This window comes from Sarcophilus harrisii, chromosome 5 (genome assembly GCF_902635505.1).
Source record: "Sarcophilus harrisii chromosome 5, mSarHar1.11, whole genome shotgun sequence".
Taxonomy (NCBI): domain Eukaryota; kingdom Metazoa; phylum Chordata; class Mammalia; order Dasyuromorphia; family Dasyuridae; genus Sarcophilus; species Sarcophilus harrisii.
In genome coordinates, this window is record NC_045430.1 from 181,478,342 (window position 1) to 181,503,175 (window position 24,834).

The following is a 24,834-nucleotide window of genomic DNA, read 5'->3' on the forward strand; positions in this document are numbered from 1 at the left end:
TCTAATATAAAGGGCCAACCATCCCCCCCCCCCCCCCCCCCCCCCCAACTGTCAACTAACTGCCATCCACAGAGCAGGCAAGCCTAGCTCAAGAAGCAAAACATCCAGGAACCATTTTTGGGAACAGCAATGCTTTCAAATGGTTCCATTCTAGTTTCCACTGTGTGAAGGTAGAGGCTATTGCTCTTAAAATTATTAGTCACATCTATTTAAGATGTAGAAGTTTGTTGCCACCAAATTCCTGGGATCTGTCAAATGATTCAATATAAAAAATTGACACAGTTTTATCATTGGAAATGATAATAAAAGATAAGGCTTTACTATCTGTTTTGTTGCTATACCGTAAGTACTATAGGCTCTTTTAATCAGACTTGTAGCTGAAATCTTCTTTATGTGTCATGTTCCCCAGTGAATGTGCTCTCCCCTTGGAGAGCAGGGAATATTCTTTCTTTTCTTCTCATATTCCCTAATTTAGGACAGTAGTTTTTACATAATTCATTCCTTTGTTTCTTTTTAGTTTTCTTTTATGATTGCTAAATTGCTTAAAGTTTTTTCCCCCATTCACTGATCTAATTTTTGTCATTATTATTAATAAAATGATTAATCATGCTAATACATTTCCTAATGTTAAATGATCCTTGGATCCCTTGTAAAAATTCAATTTAGTCACAATGAATAATTTTTAAGTATAACGCTACAGCTACTTATTTATATTTTTATAACTATTTATTACTGATAACTTCCTAATATCTTTTTTTTCTATTTTATCTTGACCAGATATGTGTACTAAGCCTGTATGTATCATGTGAGATTTGACAAAGTACTTAATTTTCTATTTTTGTAAACATTTAAGAAATACAGGAATTATTGATCTTTAAATATTTGAAAAAAATTATTTACAAATCCAAAGACAAAGCTTTGCCCAAATGAACACCTAAGAAGTTCATTTGTATGCATTGTTGGTAGAGTTGTGAAATGATCCAATCATTCTGGAGAGCAATTTGGAACTATGTCCAAAGGACTATCAAATTGTGCATATTCTTTGATCTAGCAGCGTCACTTCAGGCCCAAAGAAATCATAAAAGAGCAAAAGGACCCAGATGTGCAAAAATATTGGTAGCAGCCTTTTTTTGTAGTGGCAATTCAGCTGAGTAAGGTGAGCTGAATGAAGAGAAAATTGTACATAGTAACGACAAGATTATGTGATCATCAACTGTAATGGAATTAGCTCTTCACCAACGTAGTTACTCAAAGCAATTCCAATAGAATTGGACTGGAAAATGCCAAATGCATCCAGAGAGAAAACTATGGAGACTATGGAAACTATGGATTGAAGCAGAATATTTTTCACTTCTTTTTGTTATTGTTTGCTTGAGTTTTTTTCTTTTCTTTCTAGTGGTCTTTCCCCTTTTGGTCTGATGTTTCTTTAACAACACAATATAGAAATATATGTTTAAAAGAATTGCACATATTTAACCTGTATCAGATTGCTTGCTGTCTTGGGGAGGGGTAAGGGAGAGGGAGAAAAATTTGGAAGACAAAGATTCACAAAAATAAATGTTGAAAACTATCTATATGTGTATTTAGAAAAATAAAATATCATTACAAAAAGAACTTATAGCTTCCTAGATTTCTCTTTCTGAAACTAAATGGTTTGTATTGCTAGTTTGTTTCGCTGAGTATTTTAAACGTGCTTGCTCATCTCTTTACTGAATGTTAATGCTTTGCTGGTGTTTAGAGAAACTACTTCCTAATATTATTTCTGTCATTCATTATGAATTCTGTTGATTTTTTTGATATTCTGACACTTTAATTTTTAAAAAAATCATTCTTAATAATTTGAGTGAAAATAAAATAATTATTTTTCCCCCATTTTGGATGGCTTTTTGTTTTGATTTTCAATTAGAAATAATTTTGTTCTCAATTTTATTTCTTCTTTCATTTTCAAAACTTTTAATTTTTCTCTTTTTGAGGAATTATTAATTTCCTGGTATTCTTGTTTTTCTAGCTGCATATTTGATTCACTTCTCCTACATCTTTGTATTTTCTCCTATCAGAAGCTAAGAAAGCAACAAAGAGTAACTTACCCAAAAAACTATCAAAAAACTATGAAAGAGAACACTAAAGAACAAAACCAAAAATACAAGTAAAATGATGGGAAATATTTTTATTAATTCACTGAAGATAAGGTACACCTGTTAAAAATTAAACTATAAAACCCTACTAAAGATAAAACACACCTGCTAAAAATTAAATTATAAAAAATAGAAATAAACTTATGGAAATCACAATTAGTTTGGCTATTTATTTTCAGTAAAAGTATTTTATGAGGGAAGTTCTTCTGGTATTGGCTAAGAGTCACTGGAGTCAAAACAAGATATGCCAGTAAAAAAGATGAAAAATAAATTATTTAGTCAAATATGGAGTACATACACATATACCCCACCCCCACCCTACATACCTGTGTTTCTTCATGTTTTTCTGAAAAGTTAATTCAGTGGTTTAAATGTAAATAAAGCATATGCAAACCCCAGGATTCATTCCCTTTAGAAAGGGGAGAGGACTAACAAACAGGATCACATAATAAAATTATAGAATGTTAAAATTCAAAAAGACATTAGAGATAATTTAATCTAATCCCCTCATTTTACAAAAGAGGGAGGGAGGGAAGGGAGGGAAGGAAGGGAAGGAAGGAAGGAAGGAAGAAAGGAAGGAAAGGAAGGAATTTATATGAGTTGCACAAATTCACAAATGTGACAAAATAAACCAAAAGTTAAGTATAACTTTTCATAGGCTGCTTTTCACTAATTTGAGAATCTGAACCCCAAAAAAGGACGTCCTTACATTTTCCTGAATATTTAAGTCATTTTAATCCTGCCTTCAAAAATTTTAATTGTTCCCTAAAAATAATTCTGATCAAGAATACTCTTAATGCATGTAATGTATATGATGTTAATAAGTCCTGACTCGATCTGGGGGTTTTCTTGGCAAAGTTAATTGGAATGTTTTGTCATTTCCTTCTCCAGCTCATTTTATAGATAAAGAAAGTAAGGCAGACAGAGTTAAATGACTTGCACAAGATCACAGCTCTAGCATCCAAGGCCAGATGTCTTTCTGACTCCTAATCTAGCACATATTTACTGTGACAGCTGGCTGTCCTCACTTTTGCTACTCTAACTCTAACGCAGATTTGCTGCCTATTTTTATTCTCTTTGTTATAATTTCTATCGGTTCTGCAAACACATTTAGGAATATGGTGGTAGAATTGAAGTAAAATAATTCTGCAATTCAGGTTAAAAACAAAAATTTTTCCTATTTACATCCTTCCATTTGGATTCTTAAAATTTCTCAGGATGATGCTGTTGAAATGGGTATCTCTGGGCAAGGTTTTTAAAAGCACACTTTATTCCATCTATGTGAAAGGAAATAAAAACATTCATTTAAGAAGTACCTACTATTTGCAAGACCTCATTTTTATCTTTGCAACAACTCAGGGAGTTGGATTTGTGCCATTTTGCAATTGAGGCACATATGATAGAGAGAGGGTAGGTATTTGCCCAGCCAAGGGTCATACCATAAGTAGATGTTCGAAAATGAATTTGAACTCAGGTTTTCTGAATTCCAGGCCCAGTGCTCTATCTACTACACTACCAAGCTGTCTCTGAACCAATTAGAAGGTGGTACTATTAATGATGCCCAATTATCCTTTTTTGTTAGATTATATAAATGAATGCATATTCTAAATTAGTGTTTTATTCTTGGCTGTCAACTATCTCCATGTAACAAGGAAGTCTGGTACTAGCTGATTAAGGTATTTCCTTAAACTTTTTGGATTCTCTGTAATGGCAATTATCACTGCCTCTTACTACTTTCTTCTGTACATATCACATTTTTTCCCAACAAACTGTTTTAAAATAAGTCAGAATGAACCTGCATCAACTGGGATAAATGCAGTTATCTTTCATTTTTAGTCTTTGTAGATAATTTTGATCTTTCCTTTAACAAGTCAGTAGTTTGCACACAAATATATCATTCAGGGATGACATGCAAATGAGTAAGAAGTCATTTCCTATTAAAATAAAATGGAATGGATTTTTAAAATGTTACTTAATTCCTTATTACTATGTCCAGGCCCCTCTCAAATATTTATAACCTATGCACATCAGATTTCTAGTTGGTCTATGAAGTTTAATGATTAAAATTCTCAGTTTATTTCTCATAAAATGTAATGAATGTCTTTTGCAAAAAAGTTAACATGTTAACATAAAATACAAAATGGAGCATCCTACCAATTATTTACTCTTCACATGAAGTTGAAAGAACAATAGGATGATAAAATTAGAGCTAGAAGGGACCACAACGAAGTTCCAATCCAACCTCCCTTTGCAAATGAGAAAACTGAGGCCCACAGAGATTAAGTGATTTGCTGGAGATAATACTGATAATTAAAAGAGGAGTATTTTCCATGGCAAGACCTAAAGTTAATCTGGCTAATTAATATATTTCAATTCATACTTTTTCTTGATTATAGTATTCCATCCTAGTCTACTGAAAAAATATTACAATTACAATAATTCTCTATTTAAAATATATTTTTGCAATTTTTATCATGTCCTACTTTTGAGTTTATGTTTATAATAGAGAGCTGACTCATTTTCTAGCTTAACTTTAAGAAATAACTGCAATATTACAGTACCATTGGGTATGTTCCTAGACAACCACTAAATTTCAAATGTTCTAATTCATATGTGTATGTTTAATTTGTAGGTCTCAATGAATTTTTTTAATCCTGCATAAATACACTAAAATTCATTGAATGAAATGTCCAAACATTAGGTAAGTTAGCATCCTTTAATTATTCTTAACTGCAACTAGTTCAATCTGGCAAGTATTTGTTAAGTGTCTGACATTGTTTTTAACAGTAGTTCAAATTAAGATTAAATACAATGCTTTACAATTTATAACATATCTTCAAACACTCAGATTGAACCTTAACAAAACTGAAGGTAGGAAGTGTACATATAATTCTCATTTTGCAGATTAAGATATTGAATTTCAGAAAGGTTAAGTGACTGGAGCTAAATAACAAGAGTTAAATACAGAAGGTATGACCAAAGGCCAAAACCTTTCCAAACAACAACTTAAACTTAAGAGAGCAAAGACGAGATTACAGTATTAAAAGTATTACAGACACTATCAGAGAAACTCAAAAGTTAAAAAAAAAATTTTTTAAATTGGTCTTTTGCTATCTACTCTAATGAAGCTTAGGTTTTATGAGAAAAGCAATGGAAAATGTAAAGGGAGTGGAGGGTGGAGGGAGAGGAGGAGAAAAACAAAACCATAACAGGTTAAGACAATTAAAGGGTGAAGTAACAAGAGAATAAAGGGAAAAAATGAATTGTGACAGTGCTATAAGGATTTAGTTTTTAGCAACTCCTGATCAACTGCCTGGTACTACAGTACAGCCACTACCAACAGAGAATGGAAAGGCCATGCTTAGGTCATGTGAAGGGTGTGCCAAAGTAGAAAGAAGAGGACAACATCCTGGCTGGTGCCTTTTTATTAAGGGCCAACCTCTGTCTTTCTCCAAGGCAAAGATTTTTTAAAAGGAAAAAGAGGTTAAGAAAGCTTAGTCTCTGAGTCCCCTCTCAATTATTATACAGCACTATTGGACTCTGTTACCCCATTTGGAGTTTCTTGGCCAAGATATGAATGTGGTTTGCCATTCTTTACTCCAGATGAGGAATCTGAAATAAACAGAATGATGTGACTTGAGTCACACAGCTAGTAAAGGTCTGAGGCCAAATCTGAATTCAGATCTTCCTGCCATCAAACCTGATTCATTCTCCATTGCTCCACCTTGCTGCCCATTACCTCCCACAGCACATACTATTTTTAATGTTGTTTCCACTTTTTATTTTTTCCTTCCTCCTCTTCTAATTATTTCAGTTACCAGATTAACGGATTTTCTTTCTTTAAATGCCTTCTAATTCATAAACTATTCCATTTAATAGACATTTAAGTAGCTTAGATGAGGGAGCAAGTATCTCATAAACAATGGGATTTTTTTTTGTATTAAAATTATTTTAAGGCTCCCTAGGCATAATAACTTGATGTTTTACAAGTGGAATCTCATTCAGTTCATATTCATTTATATAACCTTTCTAGATGTATTCATCTACCCTTTCTGGTTTACACAACACTATTTAATAATTATCTGACTACAAAGATATCAGAGAGAAAATCCCATTTCCTAATGGCCAAAGCACTGCCATCTTTTTCTGGAGAGGACATGAATACATAAGTAAAAGAGATGCACCGGCAATGTAGAACCCTAAAATCATTGTCTTCATAACTGGAGACACAAAAGTATGTATACATTGAAAGACAAAGTGTATCTCTGCCTTTCAAATGAGAAATTATTATATTCAGTGATCAAAGTTGTCAGGTAAGGAGATTCCCTGTTCTGCATGCTACCATTAATTGTATAGTAAATGACAGCGGCCATTATGAATCCAGATGTCATCCTGCTCTTAGCCTCAGCATATTAAATTATCAATTTTTTTTTGGATTAAAATGTATATAGGACTTTCCTGTCACCCATGCCTGACAAAAATTCCAATTTTGGGGAAAACAGCACTTAGTTATATATCACAGCAAAGCCATAGATATTTCAAACGGAAGAGAATACTTAACCACCATCATGACATCTTTTCCTTAGTTTTGGAATTATTAAATGACCATAATAATAAGGAATTTAATCTTTTCTTTTTGTATTCTCACCAGACCTATGTTAGTAAACTAAAATAAACATGTTATTAAAACAGAATCAATAGAAAGCTTTAAAATATACAGTACCACAAAAGGTCAAGCCCTAGTATTGATTTTAATATAACATTTTTTGTGTAGCTTCCCAAAGGGTTCTTTTCTAATATTGTTCTTCATTTTTCTTTTACTTTGTTCCCTGACTGGTGAATGTGTTGTTCTTGACTACAAAGAGCTGTCTACAAAAAGGAGTTGGTTGAGTATGTGTCATTCCCATGACATGCTGCTAGAAAATAAGGGCAGGAGGAAAGAACCTTTGGAGATAGTGAGATGATAGAAAAACACAACTGAGCACCACCTAATTCCAGCTTCAAAAGTGAATGAAATATATTTTCAATGGAGAGTAAATGATTTCTTACTGCCCAGTGTAGTACAATGCAATGTTTATAAAATTACAATGCAAAGAATTCTGAAACACTTCGTGTCTGTTTGTTTTTAAATGACCCTTACATTGTCTGTTAATAGGCATTAAAATAATTTTAGAAGATCTTATTACAAGGGCTCTACCAAGGTTTTGTTTAAACTAAAGGGTAGAAAAGTTTGAGATCTACCAACCTAGCACATATATATTAAAGTGTACAAAGATAAGGAATGGTATCATGAACATAAGGCTAGTCAGAAGAGATGTGAATATGAATACTGGATTTGACAATTGCTAGTTACATGACACTGGGTAAGTGATTTAATCTGAGTCTCAGATTCATTATCTATAAAATAGTGGTATATATCTGCACTAAACAAGGTGGCTGTCCCTTCCTCAGACATAAGGAAGCAATTAAACATTTAATATGTACCTGACATGGCGTTAATTTTAAGCACTTAAGAACACAAAGAAAGGCAAAAACAATGTCCTAACCCTCTGGGGGAGACATATTGAAGATAGCAGGCAGCACGTAAATAACTAAATTCATACAAGAGACAGAGTGAATAGAAAAGAATCAATCTCAGAAGGAAGCCAGCACCAGAAGATACCGGAAAAGGCTTCTCATAGAAGGTGACATTTTGTCATGTCTCAAAGTTGGCCATGGAAAGTAAAAGGCAGAGAAGAGGGATTCTAGAGGAGGGAGAAAACTAGAGTAAAGAAGAGAAACTAAGAGATAGAGTGCAATAAATAGGTCAGTGTAGCTAGATCAATGTGGAATGGGAAGTAAATTTTGTTTTATGAAAATGGAATTCAAAGCTAAAACAAAACTATACCTATTAAAAAATATGTTGCATCAGCTCAATCGAGAATACAAATACATGCCATGATATACTTTTCACAGTCTAAGGATTTCCAGTGTAAGGATGTTTTTAACTAAGTTAAAAAGCAAGCCACATGTGAAATATTGCTAGTAGAGATTGAGCTTTATCCTAATGATCCTCAAATTGTCATATTGCTCATTCAGATGGGAGTATAGCTAAAATAACTGCTTCTATGAACAAGAGAACAAAGAAAGAGAAGATTTTTCTTCTAAATAAAGACTGAAGCCAAGAATTCCCTAGTTTGAAAATCAAATCAAGTTCCTAAATCCAAATAAGATGAAGATTAAGTTCAATGATATGGGAATAGTTCAAGAAAAGCATAATCCATTTTCTTTTAAAAGGAAAACGAATGCAAATTTTGGTTTTCACTTCTTCCATTCCTATCTATTGGATACATTCTATTTTTCTACTTTAGTAACCCACAATAACAATGAAGCTTTTAGTTCTATGACCTACAGTGTCCTAACTGGTGAATTCCACATAGCTTGTAACAAAGCAAAATAACCTTGTTTCATATTATAGAAAAAAAAAAAAAAGCCCCCACCTTTTCCCCCTATTTTTTGTTTCTCCCTATTATAATGTAAGCTCCTCAAGAGTAGAGACTGATTCACTTTTGTATTTATGGTCCCATAGTTTATATTAACCCTTTAATACTATTTTTATTCATTAACCCATCTATTCTTTTTTTTTTCTTTCCCTTTTCTATGCAACAAGCATCAAAAATCTACTTGAAAGTTTTAGGAAATTTTTTTTTTTAAATCTAGGTTGCTATGAAGACATTCTAAAACTCTTGCAGACAACATTTCTGTGCCAACTTCGTAATGAATAATGTCAGTCAGATATGATAGGTAGTGATGCTTATTATTTTTTGTTTTATAAGGTTATGATCATTTAAATGTATATTAATTTTCAGTTTCAATCTTGCTTTATATTATTTTGATGGATTGACTGGTTTTAAATGCATACTTGTGATTTTTAAAAAGCTTTTCATCTATTTAATGATTTTTTAACAGTTGCATGAAAAATGTTCAATTAAATACTGCAAAATATTTTAGAATCCATCTTTAATAAACTAAACCAATATAAATGAGGAGAAGATGGACATAAATGGGCAGGCAACACAATAGCTATACATATACAAGTGGATAGGAATCTTATCGGGGCTATTGCTTGGGACTAAAAAGTATTTATCTATAATAACACTTCCTTAGTTACAATACAATTTACAAAATTCTAATATATGTCTAAAAATGTCTGTAATAACAAATTATTTTCTACTATCTTTTAACTTCTCTCCCCACCTACCTAATTCAGGAAAGCAAAGTTCTAGAGCAATGGATTTTAATTCACAGTAACATGGAACTAGAAGAAAAAATAAAATCAATACAATTAACTCCTTAATCAAAGATTCAAAATTTAAGCTATTACATGATGTAAATGTCATACCACTGGAAGTATTGGTAGACACATGAAGATCATATAGTCATTAGAGCTGCCAACTGGTCTAGTCACTGGCCAAAGACTAAGGGAGACACCTATATGTGTGGCATAGGAGAAGCAATAACAGCTGAAGTTAGTGCTACTACCCCTTTGAGATGGACATTTGAAGGTGAAACAGAAGCTTTTATTCCTTTTGTAGTTGAAAAAATCCCCATCAATCTATGGGGAAGAGGCATCTTACAACATGTTAGGATTATAATTGAATGCTTAGGTTTTTAGGCAGGGTTGCTGTTGAAGGCCTTCCAACACTCACCTGTTCCCATTCAATGGAAAACTGATACACCAGTGTGGGTAGAACAATGGCCCTTAACAAGTGAAAAAATTCAGGCCTTATTAGATATAGTACAGGAGCAACTTGACCAAGGACACTTACAACCTTCTCTAAGTCCTTGGAATTCCCCGTATGTGTTGTAAAAAAAAAAAAAAAAGAAAAAGAAAAGAAATCTAGAAAATGGAGGATGTTAACTGATTTAAGAAAAGGATATGAACAGATGGAAACCATGGGAACTCTTCAGTCTGGACTTCTATCTCCTACTCAACTGCTTAGAGAACGGTCTCTTTGGGTTATAGACATTAAGAACTATTTCTATTCTATCCCTCTGGATAAGGAGGATATGAAAAAAATTGCCTTTTCAGTGTCCAGTATTAATTTAGCTGAGCCTTAGAAAAGTTATGAATGGACAGTTTTGTCACAGGGAATGAAAAATAGCCCTACTATGCGTCAAATGTATGTTGCTGCTGCTCTTACTCCAGTAAGAAAAGCATTTCCAAAAGTTATGTTATTATGTTACATGGATGATATATTGGGATGTGCACCTGAGGAGCAAATGTTAGAAGCATGTCTACAAAATATCTATAAAAGACCATAGAAACACTAAGGAACTACAAGTTTCACATAGCTCCAGAAAAAAAAAATCAAAGACATGCTCCTTTTCAATATTTAGGATATGAAGTATACCCTTAAGTGCTTATGGTACAAAAACTTTCCTTAAGAACAGAGAAGCTAAACAATTTAAACGACTTTCATAAATTGATAGGAGAAATCCAATGGATGCATCGAGTATTAGACTTACTTACCCATCAATTACAACCATTATGGCATTTTAAGGGGGGACAGTGCTTTAAATTCACCACGCCAGTTTACAAAAGAAGCTCAAGAGGCTTTGAGAGAAGTCAGACTAGCAGACTGGCAGACTGCTGGAAGAGACTGGGTCAGATTATGGCAGACACAGACTGTCTAACAGACAATAAAGACTTTGGACTCTATTCTTGTCCATTCTCATGGGGTATATCCTGATGAGATGAAGGCCCTTTTGGAGGGCCTCCAGAAAGCTAGCCCGAACATTACAACATGACACACATATTGTTAAACAGTCTTTTTTTCATTTAATTAGGAGCTAAAATACACCATATCAAAAGGTGTAACTCTAAAATATTTCTAACTAAAGAGGTATGTCTGCAGAATCTAAAACTTCAGTGAATGGAGGAAATTGTTAATGGTTCACAACTAATAAACTGTTCCCATGTTTACATATATTTTGATGGAAGTATCCAATATTCCAGTTCCAAAAGTAAAATGTCAGGACAGCTAATTTTTGGAAACTGATTTTTAAAAAACATAGTTTATAAACAAAATGGGATATTAACAGAAATATAATCACTATGATTAAAAGGTAAATAAATAGTATTACCAGAAACCAAAGATGCATGAGTATACATGATACAATAGGATGTGAGAAGAAATCTGAGATTGGTTTTGGTTTTACTCCTTTCCATTTTAGTGGTTAGCAGGAGCTTGCATTTCTTTTTGAAATATTTCTTCATATCTTTTGGCCATTTATCTATAAAAGAATAGTTCTTCATATTATTTTTTTTGAGTTGATTATATATTTTAGATATCTATAACAGAGATATTTCTTACAAAATTTGTTCCCCAATCAACAACTTTTCTTATGTTAATAGCATTGATTTTGTTTGAACAAAATAAATTTCCATCCCAGGTAATGAAAATTATTTTAACTTTTGCCATTGTATTTATTCTTTGTTTAAGCACTGTTCCCATAGACATAATGAGAAAAAGTAATTGATCTGATTAGCTTCAATTTTAAAAAAAAAAAAAAATGACCTTTTCAGGTCACAAATGCATTTTGAAAATATAGCAAACCACCTCAGATGCTGAGTTTGACTGCTATGAAAATATTTCCCAGTTTTCCTGAAAGTTTAAGTAATATTGAAAGATCTGCTCAAAAAAAAATTATGCACTCAGGTTTATTGACATTGAATTATTGCTAAGTTCAACTTTTCTGATTCTTCACTATCTCTGGTTCTATCAATTTACATTATTATGTTTTAACTAGTACCAAATAGTTATCTCTATTTATTACTGCTTTGTAATATGAACTGAGATCTGGAAATGCTAATCTTCCTTCATTCTTTCCTTTTATTTCACTATTTTCAATGAAATTCTTATTTCTCCAAATTTCTCCAAAAACTTATTTTGTCTAGCTCTATGAAGTATTTCTCCTTAATAGTTTGGTATTCCCCTACATTTCTAAATTAATTTATGGAGTATAATAATTATTTTATTGGTTGGAATGACCTAACCATATAATTGCATTTATAAAAAGTTAATGTATCAAGGCAGATTTACTTTCAGTTGTATCGAGCATTTTATAATTCCTTTTAATGAAATGTCTATCATATACCCCTTAATTTTGCTGTTTTTATACAGAAACACTATTACTTTTGTATACTTTTGTATACTTTTTTGTATACTTTTGTATCTAAGAAGGCAAACTGTTGATTATGAAAAGAAATCTGCATAAAATATCTTCTTATAAGGATCTTATATCCACAATTATCTGTGCAAATTGGCACACATAGATTCAAGAGTTATTTTTCAGTTAAGAAATCCAAGCATATGAACCAATGGTTTCAAAAGGAGAAATACAAACTATTAACAACTATATGAAATTACTCTAAATCACCAAGATGAAATGCAAACTCTGAAGTAACTTGCAATGAGTTCAAAAACTGGTCATAGTCAACGTTAGAACAGTTGAGAAAAGAAAAGTATTCACTGTCAGCAGAGCCAAATCTCAATTCTAAAAAGCAATTTAAATGTATGGCAAAAAAGTGACTAAAATATTGCTATCCTTTGATCCAGAGATTTCCCAGTGCTATGCATTATCACAGAAACATCAGAGGGAAAGTTGCATAATACTTATAGCAGTATTTTGTGTGCCAGCAAAAAACTAGAATTAAAGTATACATTAAGTAGCAAATAGCTAAATGTGATACATAAATCTAATAGAATACTATTGCAGCCTAAGAAATAACCAACATAAAGAATTAAGAGAAATATAAGGAGATGCAGTGATGTAGAATGAAGGAAGGAAAGCCAGGCAAATGAGGTAAACAATTACAACAATGCAAAAGGAAAGAGTACAACCAAACTAAATGCTATGTCATTAAGTGAACAAACTCCCTTTTCTGCACATAGGGAAGATTAAGGACATAAAACACTGTACATACCTGTCAGATCGTTGATGTGTTGATTAGCTTTCCTTAATATCTCTCCACATACTGTCTCATATTTTCCCACCCCTGTTTTCCATGTTTCTTAAGTGAGATGACTCAAAGGGAAGATATCAAATAATTAAGTGCCTAATATGTACCAAGCACTGGGCTATGCATTTTGCAATTATTACCTCATGTGATCTTCACAGAAACCCTATAAAATAGGTGCTGTTATTATCCCCATTACAGTGTCTCTCTCCATCATCTGTCTACAAGGTCACCTTCTAATTTCCACCCCCAGGGAAATTTTTATGAAATTTTATTTTTGCAAATACATGCAAAGATTTCAATATTCCCCTTTGCAAAACCTTGTGTTCCAAATTCTCTCCCTCTCCTTCCTCCCCAAAACAGCAAATAATCTGATATAAATTAAACACATGTGCCCTTTATTTTTTTTTTAATTGCGTGAAGCAATTGGGGTTAAGTGACTTGCCCAAAGTCACACAGGTAGTAAGTGCTATGTGTGTGAGGCTGGATTTGAACTCGGATCCTTCTGTCTTCTGGGCTGGTACTAATATCTAGCTTCCCCTACATATGCAATTCTTCTAAACTATTTCCATATTCATTATAAGGTGCAAGAAAATTAAAAGGGGAAAAAACCCAAGAAAGAAAAACAAAACAAAACAAACAAATCAACAAACAAACAACAACAACAAAAAGGTGAAAATACTATGCTTTGATTCACATTCAGTCTTCATAGTTCTCTCTCTGGATGCAGATGGTACAATGCCTTGGATCACCTCATTGTTGAAAAGAGCCAAGTCATTCATAGTTGATCATCACATAAGCTTACTGCTGTGTATAATGATCTCCTGGTTTTGCTTATTTCACTTAACTTCAATCCATATAAGTCTCACCAGGCCCCTCTGAAATCATCCTGCTGATCGTTTCTTATAGAACAAAAACAATCCTGAACATTCCTATACCATAATTTATTCAGCCAATCTCCAACTGATGGGCATCCTTGCCACTACAAAAAAGAGGTCCTACAAACATTTTTGCACAAAAGCATACTATTTTAACCTTTTTTTTTTTTTGGTTTGCTTTTTCTTTCTCATGTTTTTTTCCCCTCTTTCTTCTGATTTTTCTTTCACAACATGGCTAATATGTTTAAAATTATTGTACATGTATAACCTACATCAGATTGCCTGCTATCTTGGAGAGAAGACACAAAATCTTACAAAAAATGAATATTGAAAAACTATTTTTACATGTAATTGGAAAAATAAAGTGATACTAAGGAAAAAAAAAAGAAAAGAAAGAAACTAGGACAGGAATACCAGATAATATTTGTAATAAGGATGAAAAGCTTTGACACAGCCTAGTCTATAGTGAATAGAATAGCTAATGATTAGGGAGGAGTCAAAGTCCTGCCCTGCAGTAAAGAGGTATAAAAAGATTTCCTTGCTGCAGTGAGTAGAAGGACTTCTTTGCTACTAGTTATGATTATGTAATCTAAATTTGTAGTGAACCAGATACCATTTCTACTCCATTCATCAGTATATAAATTAGACCAAGAAAGATGAATGGGGAAAATAATCCAATCCTGGGAAATCAAAAGAGGTGATTAGCAAAAAGGTACTCAAAGGTAGAATATAGTGGAGTTTACTCATTTGGCAAGACCTGACAATGAAGAGAGGGGAACCTAACAGTACAAAGGTTACCTAGGTAAGAATTGAGGGATAGGAAAAAAAGAGGGCACATTAAGAACAAAGAATAGAAAATAGGAGCATTAGGAGGGAGAGATGAATGTTTCTTGGATTCAAATCTAAGACACCACCATTCTTTCCATGCAACCTCTTTGAATGCACTAATAATTAAGTAGTTCTTAATATACATATGTGCCATATGCTGTAAAACATATCAGAAACCACTACTGGCGCGCATGCACACACACACACCTATACATGTATATAGATTTAGGTCTTTTAAAAAGCAACTAAAACATGAAAAAAATTTTTTAATTTTACAACAGACTAAGAATAGGATTCAAAAGAACTTCCATTTCTTCCAAATCTTCCATTAAAAATGTTAAATACTGTTTGTTGTAATTGAGTAAGTTGACTTACAGTGAGTGATTTTAATTTAAACTTTTATTTTTCTTTATCATGTCAGTAGTGGTTATGATGTGAAACCACAAAACTTGGCAAAATTGTTTGAAAGTACTACTGTTTGAAAGTAGGATTCATGAAACATAATAGTCCTGGAGTGAGTGAGTATTAAAAACTCACTTTTTTGGAGAAGTTAGTGAATTGCAAAAAATTTGCTAGAATGAGTGTCCACTTTGCAGTTCAGTACAGTGGGTACAGTTAGGGGTGAGACACTGAGAGAGTGAAGGGAAAAACACAACAACACAAAACCTGAACAGTGGCAAAAGCAAGAAAAAAAGCCAGGCCTTAAAAGGATTAAAGCATTCTTCTGCCACTTTTCTTGTCTTTTCAAGCTGTTTTCCAAAAGCTGAAATGTCCCTCCTTTCTAGTCATTATTTATTGAACTCCAACTTAAACATTATCTCATTCAAGAGATTGAGCCTAATTTAGCTCCCAAAGTCATCTGTTGTATATACAGCATTGTTTTGCAGCTCTATAATGCTTTATTGCAATAAATATTATTAAGTAATATTTGTGCTTGTGTTATAGTTCTACAGATGGTCTACAAACTCTCTAAGTTCAAAGATTTTATGGCAGCTAACATTCAACAATCAGCACAGAGGATGCAGGAGGTCAATTTTGGATAAGCTTGAAATAACAGAATATAATTTTTTACAATTTGGCATAAATATATAATAGTGGCAACATCATCATTTTCTAAAGTTTATATCTAGCTTTTATTGTCCAAATTTGCCTCCAACTTGATGGGATTCAGTAGAACAATTTTTGACTTTTAAATAAAAAGTTTTCTTTCTTCTATCCTCAAATCATTAAAGGAAAATAAATATCTTATCTATTCCTACCCCATATTTTCAAAGCCAAGTGCACCAACTCCAGTACTTTTCTCAACTTTTCTGAAAATCCTGGATGAAAAGAGTGGAATAATAACAACTAATAGTAATAAGGTACTACTATGTAGTAAATGCTGTGTTAAGTGCTTTATAACTACTGCATCATTTGATCCTCATAACACTAAAAGGTAGACACACTTATTAATCCCACTTTAAAATTGAAGAAACTGAGGCAAATACAAGATACGTGACATACCTAAAATCAAGAAACCAGTAAGTATCTAAGGTCCTTTGAACTCTGGGTCTTTCTGACTACAGCTCATCACACTATCCATGATATCACCTAAGAGAAGAAACAGTCAAGTAGTCTTTTCAGGTCTTGTATTTGTGTATTGTTAGATAACTTCTTAAAGAGGAGAAACTCTTTTTTTAGCTATAGGTAGTACTGAAAAATGCACAAAACCAAAGATAAGCCTAAAATGGGTTTAAAAAAAATTTAACAAGGATAGTTTCTAAAAGGTTTATAATTCTAAAAGACTATCAAAAGAATATACACAATATACAAAATAAGCAGTCATTAATAATTGTTGGCTATTTAAAGTATAGTGCTTCTATTTAAAAATGCAAATATTCTACTTTAACTTAAAGAGGAAAAAAGCAGTGAAACAATATAGCTCTATGTTTTTAGTAAGCTTATGAAGAAATTAATGAATGAAGATAAAATAATCTTCTATTAAATATGCAACTAAATATCAATGTCTACTTTTAAGCTCAATAAAAGAATTGTTTTTAACCAAGAAGAACATCACGAAATAATGGGCATGAAAAAGAATAGAAAAGTAGGCTACCAAGCCAGTTTTCAAGAAATGGTATGTTCATATAGTAGAATATCTTAAGAGTTTTTAAATATAGGAAGTATTATAAAAGACAGAATAGGGAATACTGTCTATCACAACTAGTCAATGAAAAGTCTGTTTAAACTAAAGTCTAAGAAGTTTCAGATAGAAATTAGAAATAATATTCTTGTCAGAGCACCCAGAAAATAGGAAGAACTTAATAAGTACTTACTGAATGATCCAAGTATTAAAAAGAATTATGACTACATTCTGGTATGTTTTTCTTAAGTGTCTTTACAAAATAAAATAGAAAAGCATCCTGCCATTCATATTAATCACAGCCCTGAAACAAAGCTGACAGCGAGAGCTGCTAGACCACAGGTCATCCAATATATAACCCCCTACTAAGAATCATAAATCCATTGTCAACATCTTTCAAGGTCACTTCTGTCTCTAGAAGGTTATGATAATATTTAATAAAGATTATCACTTTCAACAATTCTTATTTCCTGTCTCTTTTAAAAATTCATAAATTATAGGTAGGTTGGTATGTTTCAGTTGGGAGAGGTCAGTATGTAAATAAACCACCATTATCAATGACTAGAAAACAGGATTCAAACATTTTACTAAATTAAAATATTTATAAGACAAGTACCAGTTGTTTCTGGACTAATTATTAAACTGTTGTTTTTTTTTTAAGATAAGATTTCATTCTTTTCTTCTCTCATTTCTAATTTTCAGTATGATAAACAGTAATTCTTCCTAGAAGTTCTATTTCCAAGATTTACCTATCCTACCATGATACAAGATAACCACCAAGTACTGAAAACACTGCCTTGAAGCAATCATTTATAAGTAGATCATTTCCTTTTTTCTTTCTTTCACCCACAGCAGAAATCATATCACAATAAATCTGCCATACATAATTTTGGCAGAAGAAACTGGCTAAATTATTAAACTTCTCAAAGTTGTACATGACATTATTCTTTGGAGAACAAAAAGTAGAAATAAGTTTAACACTTCTTTTATGATGAAAATATAAAGAACAGTACTAAAGACAATGTATATAAACTCAATTACTATCTAAAGTTATAATAAAATCAAAAATGCTATATGGTACTTATTAAACATCAATATTTCAACTGAACTATGCTCTAAAAAATTATTTTATGCACTGAATCAATTCATTTTAAAGCTAGTATTAGTATATTTTTTAATTTAAAGGGCAAAAAAAAAAATATTCTCACCTCTAGTCTATTTTTTGACAGAGATAAGAAATCTTGATGTACAACTCTCTGGTTGCAACATCTTACACTTATTCCCCCCCTTTCCTCTTGAGATCCTGAAAAAGATTATTAAAAATATAACAATTTTACTTGCCTTTCTAAGGTAAGAGGTGAAATTCAAATGTCAAAGGCTAGAGGTCTGAAGTGTTCACATTTTTCTTGCTGTCAAAATTTGGTTTTTGTAAAGAGGGCGCAGGTGAAAAGTAAGCCGAGTTTTTATACTGCTTATGCTGAAATCTATTAGTTCTGACTAAATTGGCCTCCAACAATTTCAATGTGATATTGTCAATGATTTACAAGACAAGAAACACACTAAATCACAATCAAAGAAAGAGTACTGACATATGCTTGAAAATTCACTAACAGGAATATATATTCCCTTTATCAGGATTTATAATGAGAAAAACACAGAATACAAACTAAAGTCTATGACCTTCCCTAGTATATGTACTAAAATTTTTGCGTATCTAACATATTAAGATTTTGTGGTGTCATAAATTTACTGTTCAACACTAGCCAACATGAAAATGGACCAGGTCTAGGATAAAATGTAAGAATTTTAATAACTAAAATCTTAAAATATACAGTAGCATTGTTAGATTCTAAAATATAATTTCATCTATATTGCTCTGCAATGGAATCAAGAAACAGAATCTAATCACAGATATATTCTTAATGATTCAGCATTAAAAGAATGGAGACTCAAAAATTAAAATTAGGATAACTTATGAAATCCTTCAGTTTTTGAGAACTGTAAAGTTACTATCTCTACACATTTGATTGAATATCTATCTAAATACATTCCTAGGGGAATTTTTGGCTTAGTTTTGTTTTACAATTATAGTCATAGTTGGGATCTGTAGACAGGATAGCAGGCAGTTGGCCTGCAAAAACTTGAAATTCCCATAAGATAAAATAATCTTCAAATATTCCAATAAGAAGTTACAATAAGTGAACTCTTTCACCCAGCCAGCCACAAATCTATGAATAAGAAAAGAGAGACACTAGCAAAGCCAGCACCAACAGAGGGTACCCTCCCAGCACAAGGAGAGATGAGACTACATACAGACCAAAGTTCAATGTCCAGAGGCAGCAATTATGGGAATGCTCCTCTGAGAAAACTCCCTGTTGGGTAGAAAGTCCCAGAGGGGTTAAAAATGTCCAGGATGGAGACTCTGGAAGCCCCAGAAAATTAGCAGTAGCCAATGACCAGTACAGTGACACACAATATTCAAACTGGGACAACCCAAGCCCAAGAACTCTTAGCTCCCTAACCTAAAAGTGATAATCGAGATAAGTAGAAAGAAAATAAAAACAAACATAGATACTCTTGAAGAATTCAAGTCATCAGGCCTGAATGAAATACAATGGAGGATATATTGACAGAAGTGGCAGCCATGATTGGTAAAACCCTATTAATGAACTTTGAAAAACACTTAAGAATAGGAGAGCTACAGAAAAAATGGAGGGCAAACATTATCCAATGTTTAAAATAGAGAATAGAGTCTATAAAGTACAGGACAATGGACCTTATTTCAATTCCTGACAAAATTCTGGTTGTTGTCCTTTCTTGAAGAGGACCAAAATGACATTACTGTGTTAGAGTGGAGTTACATTGTGTCTGACTGTGACTGATCAGATCAAAGTAAGTTCGGAATGCTCTGCTGCAAGTCAGACACAAATAGTCTCTATGAACATTTGGGTAGATTCTCTAAATTTTACACATCTGGCATTTCTTCTGACTTAATCAATTCTACTTTGCTCATAGAGCAGATCACCTTCTCTGGTGAGCGAACACTATGCTGGGAGGTGCTGGGCTAATGACTCCCATGTAATACAATCACTTTTTATGCTCTTAAGAGTGTCCTTATATTGTGAGTACTTACCTTGTATGAGCTCTCCATAAAATAATCTTTTTGACAAGAGTACATTTGGCATTTGAACAGCGCAATGGAGCTGCACTTTCTGCAGTAGAGTTTGAATACCTAGCAGTTTAGTTCAAAAGAGGACTTCAGTATGAGGTATCTTATCCTATCAGGTGATCTTCAGAATCCTCCTAAGACAACTGAAATGGAAGTGAGCCAGTTTTCTGGCATGGTTCTAGTATACATACTATCCAGGTCACAGGCACATAATAAAGAGATCAGCATAATGAGTATAAGTGAAGGTCTACAGACCCCACTTTGGAAGTCAGACCTCCCCTTTCCCACATTTTAGATGGTGTGGTGTTGGCTGATGGAGTTCCTGTATTTTCTTGGTGTTAACAGGCCAAAATTAGCATAAGCAGCAGAAAATCTATCTATACTTTGTTGCATCTCAGTTTCAGAGATTGCATTGTGCACAATCATCCAGGACTAGTACTTCTGGAGTGAGGGCTGCTTTCCACATTACATATATACATAAACACATATATACTATGTACGGGCATATATACACATGAATGTAGGACTTCTTTTCTCTTTCATCTTTTTTGAGTATAGGCTTAGCAAGTTCAAAGGGCATGTACTGTGGTGTTCTCTTCTTTTTTATAATATATAATGGTTCTCTGTGGGAATAGGTTTCTTGGGGAGGTTTTTGGGAGGCAGCCTTAGTTTCAGTTCAGAGTAATAATCACTCCAAATGCAGCCAGGTGTTAAAGTAGCTCTTTATTGTTTCTTCCAAAATAGCCCAGTTAGCTTCTCTTTGGTTCCGAGAGCTCTTTTGCTAGCTTCAGCCTCTCTCTGAATCTTGGTTCTGCCCGACTGCAGATTAGTTTCTTAATCTCCCAAACTGAACTCTCAATCTGTCAATCTTCCAAAGTGACTTCTGGCTCTAGCTCAACTCTGACTCGTGGCTTCTTCTGAACTGATGCTCCTCCACTCTGAATTTTTCTCAACTGACTGACTGAAGCTCTTTTTATGCTCGGTGTAAAAGGTTGACTCCTCCTCCGAGAGTGGGATTAGGAGAGGTGTGAATTCACAAAGTTACAAAGTTAACTTTGTGTATCTCCCTTACTTGTGAACTTCAATGTGTGAACTCTAATGTGTAAACTCTTAAAGGTGCAAACCCAAGCACACAAGCATTGCTTCCATCAATTCCACTTAGTACCTTGTTTAAAGTTCTGGCCCATAACATCTCCATTGACTTATCACTAGGATTCTAACAATGCACTATTTAGCAACTCTCTATATACTATTCCAAATCAATTTTTAAAATAGTTGTTTTGATTCACGATCTACCAACAGCAAGTGCATCAATGCATCTGTTTTCTTTCTCCAATATTTATCGATTTCTTTTTTGGTCCTCTTTGCACCTGTGATTGGGTGAGGTAGAATCTCAAAATGTTTTAATAAGCATTTCTCTACTTAGTAGTAGTAGAGCAGTGAGAGAACATTATCTCATATGTCTACTCTTTGAGGGCTACCCATTCATATCATTAGATTAATTATCAATTGAGAAATAGTTCTTATAAATGTGAATGAGTTCTTTATTACACTAAAAGCAAGACTGTAGAGACGTGGAACTCTAGAGAAGTATACTTGAAACAAGATTTTAACTCAGTGGTGTTGATGAGATAATGGTACTCTAGTATACATATACTTAGTACTTAGCTTGGTGATATAATGGTTCTCTAGTTCACACATACTCAGTATACTTTAATGATGTAATTATAATAGTGTATTAATGGTGTAATTGCAATAATGTATTTAAACTGGGGACAAAGTCAGACCCCAGGGAAGACTGGTTAACTTCACTGAATTTGTTTTTTGGGGAAAAAAGTAATTTCTCTTCCCCCCACCCCCATTTCCATGTTCTTCTAACTTGTTTATGATTTGTTTTTCATTTGACATTTTATATCTAGGTCAAATATCCATTTAAAGTCTATCTTGATATAAGGTGTGAAGTCTTTGGTTTAAATCTAATTTCCTTGAGCAGGACCAGGAGATCATTATATACTTCAACAACAATACTAGATGATGACCAGTTCTGATGGATCAGGCCATCCTCAGCAACGAGATCAACCAAATCATTTCTAATGGAGCAGTAATGAACTGAACTAGCTATGCCCAGAAAAAGAACTCTGGGAGATGACTAAAAACCATTACATTGAATTCCCAATCCCTATATTTATGCACACATGCATTTCTGATTTCCTTCACAAGCTAATTGTACAATAATTCAGAGTCTGATTCTTTTTGTACAGCAAAATAATGTTTTGGTCATGTATACTTATTGTGTATCTAAGTTATATTTTAATATATTTAACATCTACTGGTCATCCTGCCATCTAGGGGAGGGGGTGGGGGGGTAAGAGGTGAAAAATTGGAACAAGAGGTTTGGCAATTGTTAATGCTGTAAAGTTACCCATGTATATATCCTGTAAATAAAAGGCTATTAAATTAAAAAAAATAAATAAATTTAATATAAAGGTAAAAAAAAAAAATTAAAAAAAAAAAATCTAATTTCTTCCATACAGTTACAGTATCCAATTTTCCTATCATTTTTTGTCAAATAGTGAGTCCTTGCATCCCAATAACTAAGTTGTCTGTATCAAATACTAGATTGAATATGCACGCACCTCTGGATTATGTACTTAATCTGTTCCTTCTGATCAATCTATATTTTTAACTAGTACTGATCTGTTAATTGTTCGCTATACATATTTTTGTATGTGCCAAGGGTACATTAAGGAATACTGATGAATATGCACACAGTTATATAGAAATCACAAAATATCTATTTTCTAAAACTATTTATAAGGCTGGATTCAATTAAGTTGTGAAATGTAGCAGGGTATAATGCTATTTTGTACCAAAAGCACTCTTAAAATATTTCACATAAAATGTATTTAATTTTAAGTTCTTTTCCAAGGGAGGGAGGGGAAAGAGAGGGAGAAAACAAAATAGGTAATAATTATTGATTTTTCTTAAAAAAAAAAAAAAAAAAAAAAAAACATAGACTTCACAGCCATGAATTTTCATGAAAGCTGTTCAAATTTTTTTTTTAAGTTCTATTACCTCTCCCAATTTCTTAAGAGGTGACAGAAATTACAATTTTTTTAAAATCAATGTTCATTTGTCCAGTTTACAACTAGGCTGCTGACCCTGGTTAACAAGAGATAAGAAACTGGCTCCATCAGTTATGATTATATTCATTTAATCTGCCCCTTATCAAAGCAGAGAAAATGGAAGCTAGATAATGAAACAGAAAAAACAAATAACATACAAAGAAAGTTACTCCACTTAAAGAAAGAAAGTGGGCTAGAGCAGGGGAATGAAGGAAAGAGCCTATATTACTGGGAAATAAAAAGAAAGTTGAATAGTCCAATATGAAGTACATACACCAATTAAATATAACATTCTAACAAAAAGTCAAAACTGAACTAGATTTAAAGAAATTTCAAAGAGAAGAAATATACTGATTTGCTTTACTTCTTAATCAAAGCAGTCTTTTAAAAAAAAAAAGTTAAAACTGTTTTCTAATTATATACTCCATCAAGCTAATCCAATTAAATAATTATATAGTATTATGTGGGAAACAACTGGAATACATGCAGATAATTTTAGTACTGCTAATTACATTCTGATTTAAGAAATTTAGTGCCATGAGCCTTATATACTCTAAAGGAAATGGGAGAGCATTATTTTAATATTCACAAATGTTATCATAAATATACATTTTAAAATGAGATAATTTTTTAGAGTTGCCAGAGAGATATCACCTAGTCTAATGCCCTCATCAATTTTAAAATAAGAAAATTGAGGGCCAAATAATAATTCAAGGAAGTTAGTGATAAACCCAAATTATGTTCCCTGACTCTCAGTTCTCAGTTCCCTAAGCATAACATTTAGTTATCTTGCTTTTTGTCCTTCATTTACAAAGAGAAGCAAAATGATATCACTATAACAGAGTCCAGTTAGTGTGTCTGACTGCAACTGATCAGACCAATAAAAGCTCGGAATGCCCTGCCACTGATCAGACACAAATAGCTCGTATGAACATCTGGGGTGGATTCTCTAACCTTACATGCACATCTTGCATTTATTTTTTTTTTTGAGTCACTTTAATGCTGCTTTGCTCACAGAGCACAGCACTTTCTCTATTTAGGGCACACAAGCTGGACAGTCCTGTGCCAATGTCTCTAAAATTCTTGAGAGTGCCCTCGTACTGTTTTTTTTCTGACCACCTTGTGAGAACCTGCTCTGTGAGTTCTCCATAAAATAATCTTTTTGGCAAGCATACATTTGGCATTCAAACAATGTAGTCAGTCCAATGAAGTTGGACTCTCTGCAGCAAAGTTGGAGTGCTGGGCAGGTTAATTCAAGAAAGAACCTCTTATTTAGTATAAACCCTATATGTGGGTTTCTCTTGCATACTTAATATAAAGTCAATGCATGGATGTAAACAAAAACATACTTAAAACATGCAATAATAGACTGTGAAAACAGAAATTCAACCTCCATTAACTACAAACATCCAGTAACTGATTTATGAGCCAGAAAGCCTTGTAAAAGACACATAGTTCTAAAAAGTCCAGATTATTTTACTTCATTAAAAACCTCCTACCCAGATAACCGCATAAATGAGAGCAGATCAGAAGCAGCAACACAGGGTCAGTATTAATAAATGAAAACTAAAGAGC

At 32.9% G+C, this 24,834-nt stretch overlaps 1 protein-coding gene and 1 long non-coding RNA gene across 9 annotated transcripts in view; one reads left to right on the forward strand and one right to left on the reverse strand.

Moving 5' to 3' along the window:
* Positions 1-24,834, reverse strand: part of CHCHD3 (coiled-coil-helix-coiled-coil-helix domain containing 3) — a 298,530-nt gene that overhangs the window by 208,767 nt on the left and 64,929 nt on the right. The window lies entirely within an intron of this gene.
* On the forward strand, positions 47-7,311 carry LOC116419388. Its single transcript, XR_004229685.1, has 3 exons — positions 47-170; positions 4,768-4,836; positions 6,999-7,311. It is a non-coding gene; the product is annotated as an uncharacterized LOC116419388 (long non-coding RNA).